The following is a 16432-nucleotide window of genomic DNA, read 5'->3' on the forward strand; positions in this document are numbered from 1 at the left end:
TGGCGCACCCAAAAAAGAAGAAAGAAAGAGAGAGGAAAAAAAAAGAAAGAAAGAAGGAAGGAAGGAAAGAAAGAAAGAAGGAAGGAAAGAAGGAGGAAGGAAGGAAGGAAGGAACAAAGAAGAGTTAGTGTGCTGTACAAAGCATTGAGGACATTTACCAGGTCTGATCTTTTCATTTTCTTTGGTAAGAATTTCATAGATTAAAGGAAAATTGCCCAGATTTCATTGGCAACGTGAAACCTTCCTTTGTAAGACACTCACAGTCATGCAAATGCAGGGTCATTTCTTGTCTTTATTTAAAATTTTGATATTTTGTTCAGCAGGCATGTTTTGTCATTTTCATTTTTAAATATTGAATTAAAATATTATTTATCTTGACATCTTAGATTTGGTGCCTTCTTACATTCCATGCTTAAAGAAAGTCCTTTTCACTTAACCCTAAAACTAACCTAGGAAATAGCTTTTGAAGTACTGTTGAGAAAGTACTTCCCTGGATGAAAGTATAGGTGAAATTCCTGTCACCCTCTCCCCCATCTACATTTTATAACCAATTTCCTGGTCTCTTTAAGGTTTAAAACAATCTTTGTCTTAAAATAATATCACCAGAGGTGGTCTGAGACTAACTAAGGATGAGGTACTATTCATTTATACTATTCACAGAGCAGTCATTTTTTGTGTGTGTGTGAGACAATTTTCCTAGATGCTGGTTCTCTGCAAAATTATTCAAGGGCTGTTAAGATTTCTTTCCATAATGTACCAGGCACCTCTCTAAGACTGCTTCACAGTCCTGTGGGCAATCCCTCTCCTAGAGTTTGCATTTGGGGGACTCAACATGCAGACCATATATATACATTTTAACCATTTTCCTTCTCTCTAAATCTTCTTTTTAAAAATCTGTGTCTCTTTACTTTTTAAGAAAAAAAATACCTCAGACTGCCTTCATCTGATTTCCTATCTCCCCAACCCCTGCCCTTTGGTAACCACAAATCTGATTTCTTTTTCTATGAGTTTGTTTTTGAAGTATAATTTAATCTGTGTCTTAAAAATTAGCATCAGAGGTGGTCTGAAACTAACTCAGAATGAGGAAAGGGACTGCTTATCTCATTTACAGTATTCACAGAGCAGCTATGTTTTATCAGACAACTTTCATAGATGCTGGTTCTCTGCAAAGAGCTTCAATTACTGTAAGATTTCTCTCCATAATGTACTAGGTACTGCTCTAAGGGTGGAAACTTGGGCTCTGCTCCTTCATGGTCCTGCAGGCAATCCTTCTCCTAGAGTTTGCACTTGGGGCCTCAACATGCAGACCCCTGACAGTGTTAAGGGACCTGCAGTCAGAGCTTCTCTTGGCTGGGCCGAGGGTGGACTATACAGGTTACTATTTGATGTATTAATACAAAAGGCTGCTATCATTCACTCTGTTTGGATTCTCAGCCTGTAACTTGCAGACTTTATTTTATTTGATCTATGCAATGTCCTGTGTGACCACTACTAAAGTTTACTCAATTTTTTAAAAGAGGAAGTGAAAGTCTGATGTCATTTAAATTCAGGAGCCACAGACCTTTGACAGAGTGGAGCCTTCTGCTGCTCCCAGGCCCTCCTCTTCATCAGCTCTGAGCACTGGCCCTCAGCTGCACTGAGCACGTGCTGCTTTCTGCATCCTAATCCTGCCTCTAAAGTCTGTCCTCCCTGCTCTCTGGAGGGCAGTCACCATCCCTGCCTTACTTTCCTGGAATCCACATTGCCAAGCACATTGTCACATATATGTGCAGTGAGAACATTTTTGGTGACAGAATGAAGAGGTCTGTATGAATTAACCCTTGTTGTTCAGTATTATGCCACCATTATCTGCAGACTATGTCAGAAAACGAGAGCTATAGTTCTGTAAATAATTGTGGAAGAATTCAAATCTTATGTATTAGACCCTTAAAAATGAAATGCAGAGAGGTGTGGCTAGATATATTTTGGTGCAATTTAAGAAATGTCAAAATAGAGTACAGGGTCAAACGTCTAAGTTCTCTTATTAGACTTAAAAAACGGAGTTAGATTGAGCCTCAGGTTTTTATTTCAACCTGAGTTGACTCACTTAGATGACTACATCCTGTTGGATTGAGTCTTCTGTCATTTTCCATGAATATATTTAATTTCCAGTGTAATAATACAAAAAAAGCATTGAAGATATGACATTCTCTGATGCCCAAAATAGAAGAGAATTTTTTTTAAAGTGAGGAAACAAAATTGAGATAAGTACAGAAAATGACAATTCTGGCCTAATTAAGAATCTAATTTGCGGGAAGATTTTCAGCACAGCTGGATAAAGGCCGCCACAGCCAGACATCTGCAGCATCACCAAGCTCACCAGAGGCCTGCCAGCCTCTTCACTGATGACACCGAGGATGATGTTCTCCAGCCCTGTAAAATGTGATGGATGGAGCTGATCATCACCATTGCCATCCTCTGAGAGACCAGGAATCCGCAAATTCAGCGTTTCAGTGAAACAGCGCCAGGGCTACAGCTCAACAACGCGCAAAGCTCTTTTCCCTGCGCCGCAGCGGCCAGGAGCGGCGCCCGAACTCGCCGTAAGGGACCGACCGACACCGCCCACCCAGTGGGACCCGCCTCCCAGTCCAGTACCGCGGACTCGGGCGCTGCATACACGGGGAGAACACGGCCGTTGCCGTGGGCAGGAGCCCAGGCCCGGGCGAGGCGCCGCCGGGGCGCAGGGAGCGAGTGGGGCCGCGAGAGCAGTGAGTAAACTTTCCTTGATGCTGCCCTCACTCTTTACGACACATTAATCCTGAATTGATTACTAATTAAATGTTACAATGCTACTGTGAACATGATTACCAAGGACCTACCAGACAAATTACACAGACTTTTAGTCTTTTTCAAAAATGATGATGACAGAAACTACAAATTCCGTAGCTCTTATAAGGGACTCACTTAATCTTTCCAACATAGTTGGTGAGTGTTAATATTCTCATTTCCAAAGAGCCACCTGCTAAGGCTTTATGTGAATAAAACAATCTGATAAGTAAATGGCAAATCCAGGTTTCAAAACCTAATATGTCAGATTCCAAACTCCACTTCCCTATCCACACCAAAGACACCTGTGCAAACTGCATGTGTTGAACCATCCCTTATTTTCTGGAAAGCCCTATACTTTTCTTGTAACATATTGATATTCCTTTGTTGTCTCATACCTCGCTGTTACAAATTTCCTATATTTTCATTAATTTTTGTCCACCTACAAATTTCTAGATGAGTTGAACAAATTGCAAAGTATCCTGATTATTTTACATAATAAGCAAAGTAAAACTTTCAACTGGTAATTATTTCTGAGAGCCTAAATGTGATCAACAAAATTAATAATTCTAATAATTATAAAATAATCATATTTAATTGTCCAAGATGATTCATATATATTGTTAAATTAATTCTCACCATAAATTTATGAGCTGCATGTAGACAAGACCCTTGAGAGTTTTGACCCCTGCACCAGATTGGATTACAAACATTTCAGGGAGTCCTCTGTAGACGCCACCAAAGCTCTGGTGGATTCAGGCAACAAATACTTAACTCTACCAACTTACATGGATATGGGAAATGATTGGAAGAATATAAGACGATGCATACTAATGGGTAAAATGTGAGGGATGGAGCAGAGCATCCCCACGGCCATCAGCAGCGAGATCAGGAGTCCAGAAATTCAGCGCTTCACCTGGACCACCGTGAAAGGGAGCTCAGGTCTTGCGCAAGGCAAAGCCCTCAAAGCTGCCTTCGCTGCGCCGGAGCGGCCGGGAGGGGGCGCCCGAACTCGCCCCAACGGACCGACGGGCACCGCCCACCCAGCGGGACCAGCCTCCGGGTCTAGCTCCGCGAACTCCCGCGCAGTGCGCACGGGAAGAACCCGGGCGTCGACGTCTGCAGGAGCCCCGGCCCAGGAAAGGCGCCGCCGGGGCCCAGGGAGCTCGTGGGGCCGCGAGAGCAGAGAGGAAACTTCCTTTTCGGGCCTGACTGCGGAGGGGAGCTTTGCCGCGGCTTCGCACAGAGCCTTTCATTTCTGCGCCTGCCCCTGCGTCCATCCTTCCCTTCCTGGTAGGAGCTTTTAGCCAGACCGGTTGACGCCGGTGCCCATTTATGCAGGGATTGACGGCTCGAAATCAGAGCATGTCGTGGTATGTGTTCAGATTTCAGGACTCTTTCTGGGAAGAAAGTCGAATTCAGGGAAAGGAGAAACGCATCTACAATCTGGACACGAATTTTATTACAATGATTTAATTAAATTTTAATGGTTCATTCCTTTTTTTTTCATTTTAACATCTTTATTGGAGTATAATTGCTTTACAATGGTATGTTAGTTTCAGCTTCACAACAAAATGAATCAGTTATATATATACATATGTTCCCATATCTCTTCCCGCTTACGTCTCCCTCCCTCCCACCCTCCCTATCCCACCCCTCCAGGCGGTCACAAAGCACCGAGCTGATCTCCCTGTGCTATGCGGCTGCTTCCCACTAGCTATCTACCTTACGTTTGGTAGTGTATATATGTCCATGCCTCTCTCTCGCTTTGTCACAGTTTACCCTTCCCCATCCCCATAGCCTCAAGTCCATTCTCTAGTAAGTCTGTGTCTTTATTCCTGTTTCACCCCTAGGTTTTTCATGACTTTTTTTTTCTTAAATTCCATATATATATGTTAGCGTACGGTATTTGTCTCTCTCTTTCTGACTTACTTCACTCTGTATGACAGACTCTTGGTCTATCCACCTCATTACAAATAGCTCAATTTTGTTTCTTTTTATGGCTGAGTAATATTCCATTGTATATATGTGCCACATCTTCTTTATCCATTCATCTGATGATGGACACTTAGGTTGCTTCCATCTCTGGGCTATTGTAAATAGAGCTGCAATGAACATTTTGGTACATGACTCTTTTTGAATTATGGTTTTCTCAGGGTATATGCCCAGTAGTGGGATTGCTGGGTCATATGGTAGTTCTATTTGTAGTTTTTTAAGGAACCTCCATACTGTTCTCCACAGTGGGGGTATCAATTTACATTCCCACCAACAGTGTAAGAGGGTTCCCTTTTCTCCACACCCTCTCCAGCATTTATTGTTTCTAGATTTTTTGATGATGGCCATTCTGACTGGTGTGAGATGATATCTCATTGTAGTTTTGATTTGCTTTTCTCTAATGATTAGTGATGTTGAGCATTCTTTCATGTGTTTGTTGGAAGTCTGTATATCTTCTTTGGAGAAATGTCTATTTAGGTCTTCTGCCCATTTTTGGATTGGGTTGTTTGTTTTTTTGTTATTAAGCTGCATGAGCTGCTTATAAATTTTGGAGATTAATCCTTTGTCATTTGCTTCATTTGCAAATATTTTCTCCCATTCTGAGGGTTGTCTTTTGGTCTTCTTTATGGTTTCCTTTGCTGCACAAAAGCTTTTAAGTTTCATTAGGTCCCATTTGTTTGTTTTTATTTCCATTTCTCTAGGAGGTGGGTCAAAAAGGACCTTGCTGTGATTTATGTCATAGAGTGTCCTGCCTATGTTTTCCTCTAAGAGTTTGATAGTTTCTGGCCTTACGTTTAGGTCTTTAATCCATTTTGAGCTTATTTTTGTGTATGGTGTTAGGGAGTGATCTAATCTCATACTTTTACATGTACCTGTCCAGTTTTCCCAGCACCACTTATTGAAGAGGCTGTCCTTTCTCCACTGTACATTCCTGCCTCCTTTATCAAAGATAAGGTGACCATAGGTGCGTGGGTTTATCTCTGGGCTTTCTATCCTGTTCCATTGATCCATATTTCTGTTTTTGTGCCAGTACCATACTGTCTTGATTACTGTAGCTTTGTAGTATAGTCTGAAGTCAGGCAGCCTGATTCCTCCAGCTCTGTTTTTCATTCTCAAGATTGCTTTGGCTCTTCAGGGTCTTTTGGGTTTCCATACAAATTGTGTAATTTTTTGTTCTAGTTCTGTGAAAAATGCCAGTGGTAGTTTGATAGGGATTGCACTGAATCTGTAGATTGCTTTGGGTAGTATAGTCATTTTCACAATGTTGATTCTTCCAATCCAAGAACATGGTATATCTCTCCATCTATTTGTATCATCTTTAATTTCTTTCATCAGTGTCTTATAATTTTCTGCATACAGGTCTTTTGTCTGCTTAGGTAGGTTTATTCCTAGATATTTTATTCTTTTTGTTGCAATGGTAAATGGGAGTGTTTTCTTGATTTCACTTTCAGATTTTTCATCCTTAGTGTATAGGAATGCCAGAGATTTCTGTGCATTAATTTTGTATCCTGCTACTTTACCAAAGTCATTGATTAGCTCTAGTAGTTTTCTGGTAGCATGTTTAGGATTCTGTATGTATAGTATCATGTCATCTGCAAAGAGTGACAGCTTTACTTCTTCTTTTCCGATTTGGATTCCTTTTATTTCCTTTTCTTCTCTGATTGCTGTGGCTAAAACTTCCAAAACTATGTTGAATAAGAGTGGTGAGAGTGGGCAACCTTGTCTTGTTCCTGATCTTAGTGGAAATGCTTTCAGTTTTTCACCATTGAGGACGATGTTGGCTGTGGGTTTGTCATATATGGCCTTTATTATGTTGAGGAAAGTTCCCTCTATGCCTACTTTCTGCAGGGTTTTTATCATAAATGGGTGTTGAATTTTGTCAAAAGCTTTCTCTGCATCTATTGAGATGATCATAAGGTTTTTCTCCTTCAATTTGTTAATATGGTGTATCACGTTGATTGATTTGCGTATATTGAAGAATCCTTGCATTCCTGGAATAAACCCCACTTGATCATGGTGTATGATCCGTTTAATGTGCTGTTGGATTCTGTTTGCTAGTATTTTGTTGAGGATTTTTGCATCTATGTTCATCAGTGATATTGGCCTGTAGTTTTCTTTCTTCGTGACATCCTTGTCTGGTTTTGGTATCAGGGTGATGGTGGCCTCGTAGAATGAGTTGGGGAGTGTTCCTCCCTCTGCTGTATTTTGGAAGAGTTTGAGAAGGATAGGTGATAGCTCTTCTCTAAATGTTTGATAGAATTCGCCTGTGAAGCCATCTGGTCCTGGGCTTTTGCTTGTTGGAAGATTTTTAATCACAGTTTCAATTTCAGTGCTTGTGATTGGTCTGTTCATATTTTCTATTTCTTCCTGATTCAGTCTTGGCAGGTTGTGCCTTTCTAAGAATTTGTCCATTTCTTCCAGGTTGTCCATTTTATTGGCATAGAGTTGCTTGTAGTAATCTCTCATGATCTTTTGTATTTCTGCAGTGTCAGTTGTTACTTCTCCTTTTTCATTTCTAATTCTATTGATTTGAGTCTTCTCCCTTTTTTTCTTGATGAGTCTGGCTAATGGTTTATCAATTTTGTTTATCCTTTCAAAGAACCAGCTTTTAGTTTTATTGATCTTTGCTATCGTTTCCTTCAGTTCTTTTTCATTTATTTCTGATCTGATTTTTATGATTTCTTTCCTTCTGCTAACTTTGGGGTTTTTTTGTTCTTCTTTCTCTAATTGCTTTAGGTGCAAAGTTAGGTTGTTTATTCGAGATGTTTCCTGTTTCTTAAGGTAGGATTGTATTGCTATAGACTTCCCTCTTAGAACTGCTTTTGCTGCATCCCATAGATTTTGAGTCGTTGTGTCTCCATTGTCATTTGTTTCTAGGTATTTTTTGATTTCCTCTTTGATTTCTTCAGTGATCACTTCGTTATTAAGTAGTGTATTGTTTAGCCTCCATGTGTTTGTATTTTTTACAGATCTTTTCCTGTAATTGATATCTAGTTTCATAGCGTTGTGGTCGGAAAAGATACTTGATACAATTTCAATTTTCTTAAATTTACCAAGGCTTGATTTGTGACCCAAGATATGATCTATCCTGGAGAATGTTCCATGAGCACTTGAGAAAAATGTGTATTCTGTTGTTTTTGGATGGAATGTCCTATAAATATCAATGAAGTCCATCTTGTTTAATGTATCATTTAAAGCTTGTGTTTCCTTATTTATTTTCATTTTGGATGATCTGTCCATTGGTGAAAGTGGGGTGTTAAAGTCCCCTACTATGAATGTGTTACTGTCGATTTCCCCTTTTATGGCTGTTAGTATTTGCCTTATGTATTGAGGTGCTCCTATGTTGGGTGCATAAATATTTACAATTGTTATATCTTCTTCTTGGATCGATCCCTTGATCATTATGTAGTGTCCTTCTTTGTCTCTTCTAATAATCTTTATTTTAAAGTCTATTTTGTCTGATATGAGAATTGCTACTCCAGCTTTCTTTTGGTTTCCATTTGCATGAAATACCTTTTTCCATCCCCTTACTTTCAGTCTGTATGTGTCTCTAGGTCTGAAGTGGGTCTCTTGTAGACAGCAAATATATGCATCTTGTTTTTGTATCCATTCAGCCAATCTGTGTCTTTTGGTGGGAGCATTTAGTCCATTTACATTTAAGGTAATTATCGATATGTGTGTTCCCATTCCCATTTTCTTAATTGTTTTGGGTTCGTTATTGTAGGTCTTTTCCTTCTTTTGTGTTTCTTGCCTAGAGAAGTTCCTTTAGCAGTTGTTGTAGAGCTGGTTTGGTGATGCTGAACTCTCTCAGCTTTTGCTTGTCTGTAAAGGTTTTAATTTCTCCATCAAATCTGAATGAGATCCTTGCTGGGTAGAGTAATCTTGGTTGCAGGTTTTTCTCCTTCAACACTTTCAATATGTCCTGCCACTCCCTTCTGGCTTGCAGAGTTTCTGCTGAAAGATCAGCTGTTAACCTTATGGGGATTCCCTTGTGTGTTATTTGTTGTTTTTCCCTTGCTGCTTTTAATATGCTTTCTTTGTATTTAATTTTTGACAGTTTGATTAATATGTGTCTTGGTGTATTTCTCCTTGGATTTATCCTGTATGGGACTCTCTGTGCTTCCTGGACTTGATTAACTATTTCCTTTCCCATATTAGGGAAGTTTTCAATTATAATCCTTCAAATATTTTCTCAGTCCCTTTCTTTTTCTTTTCTTCTTCTGGAACTCCTATAATTCTAATGTTGGTGCGTTTAATGTTGTCCCAGAGGTCTCTGAGACTGTCCTCAGTTCTTTTCATTCTTTTTTCTTTATTCTGCTCTGCATTAGTTATTTCCACTATTTTATCTTCTAGGTCACTTATCCGTTCTTCTGCCTCAGTTATTCTGCTATTGATCCCATCTAGAGTATTTTTCATTTCATTTATTGTGTTGTTCATCATTGTTTGTTTCATCTTTAGTTCTTCTAGGTCCTTGTTAACTGTTTCTTGCATTTTGTCTATTCTATTTCCAAGATTTTGGATCATCTTTACTATCATTATTCTGAATTCTTTTTCAGGTAGACTGCCTATTTCCTCTTCATTTGGTAGGTCTGGTGGGTTTTTATCTTGCTCCTTCATCTGCTGTGTGTTTTTCTGTCTTTTCATTTTGCTAGATAAGCAAAATGTGTTTGGGGTCTCCTTTTTGCAGGCTGCAGGTTTGTAGTTCCCGTTGTTTTTGGTGTCTGTCCCCAGTGGCTAAGGTTGGTTCAGTGGGTTGTTTAGGCTTCCTGGTGGAGGGTACTAGTGCCTGTGTTCTGGTGGATGAGGCTGGATCTTGTCTTTCTGGTGGGCAGGTCCACGTCTGGTGGTGTGTTTTGGGGTGTCTGTAGACTTATGATTTTGGGCAGCCTCTCTGCTAATGGGTGGGGTTGTGTTCCTGTCTTGCTAGTTGTTTGGCATAGGATGTCCAGCACTGTATCTTGCTGGTCGTTGAGTGAAGCTGGGTGCTAGTGTTGAGATGGAGATCTCTGGGAGATTTTCGCCATTTGATATTATGTGCAGCTGGGAGGTCTCTTGTGGACCAGTGTCCTGAAGTTGGCTCTCCCACCTCAGAGGCACAGCACTAACTCCTGGCTGCAGCACCAAGAGCCTTTCATCCACACGGCTCCTTAATTTGGGATGATTCGTTGTCTATTCATGTATTCCACAGATGCAGGGTACATCAAGTTGATTGTGGAGCTTTAATCCGCTGCTTCTGAGGCTGCTGGGAGAGATTTCCCTTTCTCTTCTTTGTTCTCACAGCTCCCAGGGGCTCAGCTTTGGATTTGGCCCCACCTCTGCGTGTAGGTCGCCGGAGGGCGTCTGTTCTTTGTTCAGACAGGACGGGGTTAAAGGAGCCGCTGATTCGGAGGCTCTGGCTCACTCAGGCCGGGGGTAGGGAGGGTCACGGAGTGTGGGGCGGGCCTGCGGCGGCAGAGGCCGGCGTGACGTTGCCAGCCTGAGGTGCGCTGTGCGTTCTCCCGGGGGAGTTGTTCCTGGACCCCGGGACCCTGGCAGTGGCGGGCTGCACAGGCTCCCTGGAAGGAGGGTGTGGATAGTGACCTGTGTTCGCACACAGGCTTCTTGGTGGCGGCAGCAGCGGCCTTAGCGTCTCATGTCTGTCTCTGGGGTCCGCACTTTTAGCCGCGGCTCGCGCCCGTCTCTGGAGCTCCCTTAAGCAGCGTTCTTAATCCCCTCTCCTCGCACACCAGGAAACAAAGAGGGAAGAAAAAGTCTCTTGCCTCTTCGGCAGGTCCAGACTTTTCCCCGGACTCCCTCCCGGCTAGCCGCGGTGCACTAACGCCCTGCAGGCTGTGTTCACGCTGCCAACCCCAGTCCTCTCCCGGTGCTCCGACCAAGCCGGAGCCTCAGCTCCCAGCCCCGCCCGCCCCGGCGGGCGAGCAGATAAGCTTCTCGGCTGGTGAGTGCCGGTCGGTCCCGATCCTCTGCGCTGGAATCTCCCCGCTTTGCCCTCCGCACCCCTGTTGCTGTGCTCTCCCCCGCGGCTCCGAAGTTCCCCCACTCCGCCACCCGCAGTCTCCGCCCGCGAAGGGGCTTCCTAGTGTGTGGACACTTTTCCTCCTTCACAGCTCCCTCCCGCTGGTGCAGGACCCGTCCCTATCCTTTTGTCTCTGTTTATTTTTTTTCTTTTGCCCTAACCAGGTACGTGGGGGTTCCTTGCCTTTTGGGAGGTCTGAGGTCTTCTGCCAGCGTTCAGTAGGTGCTCCGCAGGAGTTGTTCCACGCGTAGATGTATTTCTGGTGTATCTGTGGGGAGGAAGGTGATCTCCGCCAATGGTTCATTTCTTATACAACGTTATAGTAGTTTAAAAGTATTGAAAAGTGGGTGTATTAAAACTCAGATTACTGTAGCTGTAAACATTTTACTTATACCAAAACCACAATTTGTTAAAATGTACTGGGCTTTTGAAAGCAAATTCAACAATAATTTTGTCAGAATTACTTCTTATCTCATTTTCAATTGAGAGAATTACCATCTTAATTTAATTTTAGCTTACTGAAACAGTTATTGAGAAACAGCATATAAATTTCTGATTTATATTAATTATTTTCTCCATCTCATCCCTAATGCATTTCCAAATTATAGGGGATATTCTTCCTGTCCCACAGTTTGAAAATAAGATTCTGTGGCAGGCCAATATTTTGATATTTCTTCTTTGATTGACAACAATGATAACCACCTTGTTGGCACATTTTTATGGGGCTACCTCTTTCTCTTTTGACAGAGTCAAAATTTTCATCAAGTGCTTCTGTATGTATTGAGACTGAAAAGTGACCAAAACTTTTCACTATAAAAGCTTCAGTATCACAGGTAAGCACATCACACCCTGTTTTAGCAGTGTTGTCTGAAAGGTGTCCAGATATTTAGCAAGTAAGTACATTTAGGTTTCTTTGGTCACAAATGTATAGAATGCATGGCATTTGTCAAACTTTAACTTTGTGCTAGAAGCCCTCCTCCCTCCCCCACTTGTACAACTCTTAAGCTTTTGTAATTGTGGTGCCAGATTTTGTCTTCATTTATAATTTTTATATGTTCATCAAGGGTTTTTTTATCATTAATTCTAATTTTTTAAAACATTGCAATAATATATTACTTTTCCATATTACTAAGTCACTTGGAACCCCTTCTCTATTTGTATCTGAGGCAAGTTTCTAGCTTGCCTAAATCTAATCCCTACACTGGAAAGAGTTTTTGAAATGAAGTGTTGTGATTTTCCTTGGGTGAAAATTATGTCTGAAAATCAGGGAACATCCCTTTCCCCATCCCTCACTTTATTGTTTTTTTTACAAGTTATCTTTGTCTTTATAACATTGTTTTACCTATACCTTAAACACTGTCACCAGAGGTAGTCTGAAACTAAGTGAAATGAGAGTCGCGATTATTTATATCATTTATTTATACATTTCACAGAGTAGCTATGATCTGCCAAACAACTTGCTAAGATTCAGGTGCTCTAGAGAGAGCTTCAGGTGTGCTGTGTGATTTCTCCTCTGTGCTAGGGACAGACTTAGCAACGTAGCCTGGGCTCTGCTCCTTCGCATTTCTGCAGACAACCCTTTGTCCAGGAGTTCCCATTTGGGAGGTGCTAACTTCTCTGATCCTTAAGTTTAAAAACACCTGAAAAAATTGTCAAGTAGTCAGTTAAACTATGTCACACCCCAAATACAAAATTAGGTCAGTCTATGTGAACTGTCCTGGAAAGATTTCCATGATAAATATTATATAGAAATAAACTGTACAGTGATGTCTTTGATATAATTATATAAAAGCATATCCAAAAAGAACATTGGTCCTGTAGAGAGTTTGAGATACCAACCCCTCAACTTTAGTGGAAAGGGGCCACTTTGAGGTCTCACTGAGGCAGTCTTGATATTTCTAAGGCACTGGGACTCTGAGGGGCTCTGGACAGTGTTATTTGCCAAGTCCATGTGGCAACTCTAACAAGGCCAGGCCTTAAATTTGTATAAAGTGCTTACCTGTTTGTTCTGTTCTTCATGACTATGTTATTAAAATATATGAATATTCTCCAGTTAGTAGATGAGATTTGGGGATTAAATATGCAGTTTTCTGTATTAAATATCATAATTGTTACTACCACTGTTATCTTCATGGAGCTGCAGCAGAGAAGGGAGGTCCTGACTCCAGCAGGCCCAGACCACGAGCAGCCCTTGGAAGACATTCTGAGGCCGAGGCTGTGCCTAGGGGATCTGAGGTTCCAAGCTTCTCCTGGCTGGAGCAGCCTCATAGGCCCCCAGAGCTGAGGCCTGCCCGCTGAACACTGATAGAGGAGCTGGCAGAAGAGTCCCTTTGGCAGGGGCACTGCACGGTTCCCAACATGTCCAGAAAGCTGTGCTAGAACCTCACATGTGAGGCTAAATCTCCAGCTCTTGTCTTCCAGAAGCCACAGGGGCAGAGCAAGTTTCCTGAGGTGAAACCTGTGGTGGCTCCCAATAGACAGCCTAAGCGGGGCATCCCTCAGACTCCTGTCCTTTCTGGTGGCTCTGTCCTAGGACATGCTGTGGGTGCCCTCTCTCCAGCTAGCTCTCTCATTTCTCATTCATTTCCCAAATGGCTCTTGAGTACCAACTAAATCCTAAGCCCCTAAGGCTAGTGATAGAGCAGCGAATACCTGTTCTGGAAGAAAATAGATAATTAAGCCAAAAGCTACAACATAGACTAAAATGTATGCCTGGGGAAGTAAAGGCACCTTTCCCAACTGTAAAAGTCCAAGAAGGATTATCCCCTGGGAAACTTTTTTCACTATAACAGGAAGGAAGGAGGAAGGGTGGCAAAAGTTTTAGAGTTTGGTAACAAAAATTTCTCTTCTAATGGCTTTTATGTCCTCTGTGAAGTGGCATCCAGCACATCTGCTGAGGTTGGGGGACACAAGTTTGTCAAAGTGGAGAATGTTTGAAATCGTTTCGTTAAGCATAAGAGAGTTGACAGTGGAACCAGTGATATAAGCTCCGAAAAACAGGGAGCTTTGTCACCTTTGTTCACTTATGTATCCTAAGTGCACATAGAAGGAACTTACCAAGTATATAGGATGAATGAAAGTATGAATTCCATGCAGTATTGGAGATGCCCATTAGTTGTAGACCATAGAACTATGGTAGCACAATATAGTCGTTTGTGTAATTTTATCTAGTGGGTCTCCACCACTTACCAGAGGTCAGGCGTGGAAGAGGCAGAGAGTTTGGACTTTAGCCGGACAGGAATGATGAAACAAGAATGATGTGAGGGTGTTTAGAATGTTGCTTAGCTGATGAACCATGAAGACCACTCTGTTAGTTTGCTAGAACTGCCCTAACAAAATGCTGCAGATTGGGTGGCTTAAACAACAGAAATTTATTTTCTCATAGTTCTGGAGGCTAAAAGTCCGAGATCAAGGTGTAGGCAGATTTGGTTTCTCCTGAGGCCTCTCTTCTTGCCTTGCAGATGGCTGCCTTCTTGCTGCGCCTTTCTCCATGTGTGCCCATCCTGGTATCTCTTCCTTTTATAAGGACACCATTGGGACTTCCCTGGCGATCCAGTGGTTAAGACTCCATGCTTCCACTGCAGGGGACATGGGTTCGATCCCTGGTCAGGGAACTAAGATTCCCCATGCCACGGCACGGCAAAAACTAAAAAAGACACCAGTCATACTGGATTAGGACCCCACCCTAAGGGCCTCATTTTAACTTAATCACCTCTTTAAAGACCTTACCTCCAAATACCATTACATTCCTAGGTACTGGGGGTCAGGACTTTCGTATATGAATTTGTGCAGAGGTCACAATGCAGCCCATAACATCTATGGAGAGAGAGAGAGAGAGAGAGAGAGAGAGAGAGAAGACCAGAGGCTGTTGATGGAGAAGGAGAAACCGTCAGGACCAACGAACTTTAATTCCTTGACAAATTGGCCAGTGGAGGACAATTTGGAAACTGAAGGTGGAGGTCAGAGGGTGGAATGCTAGACTGTATTGCTTTATTACTTCAGAGTGCAGAGCAGCTCCTAGTGAAAAGCGAAGATCTGTGAATCAGGTGTAATTTGTCATATGACCCATGGCCAGTCATTGGCACTTCTGAGCCACTACCTCTCTGGATGAGTAGTCTTTGTCTATGGGAGCATAAGGAAGGTCACCGTCTTTAGAGTCACCTTCCAACTCTACAGAAACAGAGTTCTCTGGTCCTGGATTTTCTACTTGTGTGGTTACTTATCCTATCTGAACTTCAAGTTAGGAGAATCACATTTTTTAAATGAGTGGGCAGTGTTATTAATTATATAATAAAAAGCAGATAGTAATTTTCCCCAGGCTTTACTTGCTCTGTAAGTGTGGACTTATCTGTAGGAGAAAAAGGTTGATTCTCAGGGCCTGGATATGGGAGCCAAGGCAGCTGAAAAACTGGTGTGGCTACATTGACCCCAACCTCCTCTCTCCTCCAGGTGCAAATGGCACAAGGTGGCTCAGTGGCTCCTTTCTCTATTTCATGGGGACTCCTCCTTTTGCGTGACTCCACTTCTTTGTGGCTCTTCTTTTTCAGCCATCACTCCACTCTGCCCTTTATTTATTTATTTTTAAAATTTATTTACTTTATTTATTTTTGGCCGTGTTGGGTCTTTGTTGCTGCGCACGGGCTTTCTCTAGTTGTGGAGAGCTGGAGCTACTCTTCGTTGCGGTGCACGGGCTTCTCTTGTTGCGGAGCACAGCCTCTAGTTACGTGCGCTTCAGTAGTTGTGGCTCGCGGGCTCTAGAGCGCAGGCTCAGTAGTTGTGGTACACGGTATTAGTTGCTCTGCAGCACGTGGGATCTTCCTGGACCAGGACTCGAACCCATGTTCCCTGCATCGGCAGGCAGATTCTTAACCACCGCGCCACGAGGGAAGCGCCACAGGGAAGCCCCACTCTGCCCTTTAATGGCGTTAACCAAAGCCATTTGGATGTGGAGGGATACGGAAAGTCTTTAGAGTGTTTGGCCACCTTGGCTTCAATGGGCTGAGTAGTTGTCCAAAGTGAGCCCAGAAAAACTGCACCCTTGTCATAAATTGCAGAACCACCTGTGGTGCATGCACTTTGTGTATCCTGAAGAAGATATCCCATGACTGTAACTAACGACCACAGAGGACACCTCAACCCTGATAGGCCACCTGCTTGCATTGAGTACAAGATCCTGCACAATGTCAGAAAGAATGGCTGAAAGGAAGGCCAAAAAGGAGTTTGGCAGGCCTCAGAACATCCCTGAAGGCATCATTGTTTTCGTGCTCAAAGACAAGCTCTCCCTCTCCACTACTTGTCCCAAGGACACACATACATACACACACTCTTGCCAGGATGGCACCAAGTCCATCTTACTTTGTCAGTGTTCTAGTAAGTCACCAGCAGGTGGCGCTCGAGTCAAGTAGTTGGGGAGTGAGGCAGGGAGTGGGAGTAGCTTGATTAGTGATTAGTGATAGACACTCCTGTGCCTTCCCACCCACTGGGTCATTCTTTCCCCTCTGTTAGTTTCCCTCCTTTCCACACATTCAATCCTGACCTTTTCCTCATTGTCTCCTCATTCTTCCGCAGGCCCTATGTGGCCGCACTGTGAACATTCCCATCATTGAGGGCCATTTG

The 16432-nt window shown here is 42.6% G+C and overlaps 1 protein-coding gene across 1 annotated transcript in view; it reads left to right on the forward strand.

The window, feature by feature from the left end:
• KLHL9 (kelch like family member 9) overlaps positions 1-16432 on the forward strand; it is a 153676-nt gene that overhangs the window by 37162 nt on the left and 100082 nt on the right. Inside the window, exon 2 of the transcript XR_007477942.1 lies at positions 11564-11649. The gene's annotated coding sequence lies outside the window, so the exon portion shown is untranslated. The remainder of the gene's footprint in view (positions 1-11563; positions 11650-16432) is intronic.

This window comes from Orcinus orca, chromosome 6, assembly GCF_937001465.1.
Source record: "Orcinus orca chromosome 6, mOrcOrc1.1, whole genome shotgun sequence".
Lineage (NCBI taxonomy): Eukaryota > Metazoa > Chordata > Mammalia > Artiodactyla > Delphinidae > Orcinus > Orcinus orca.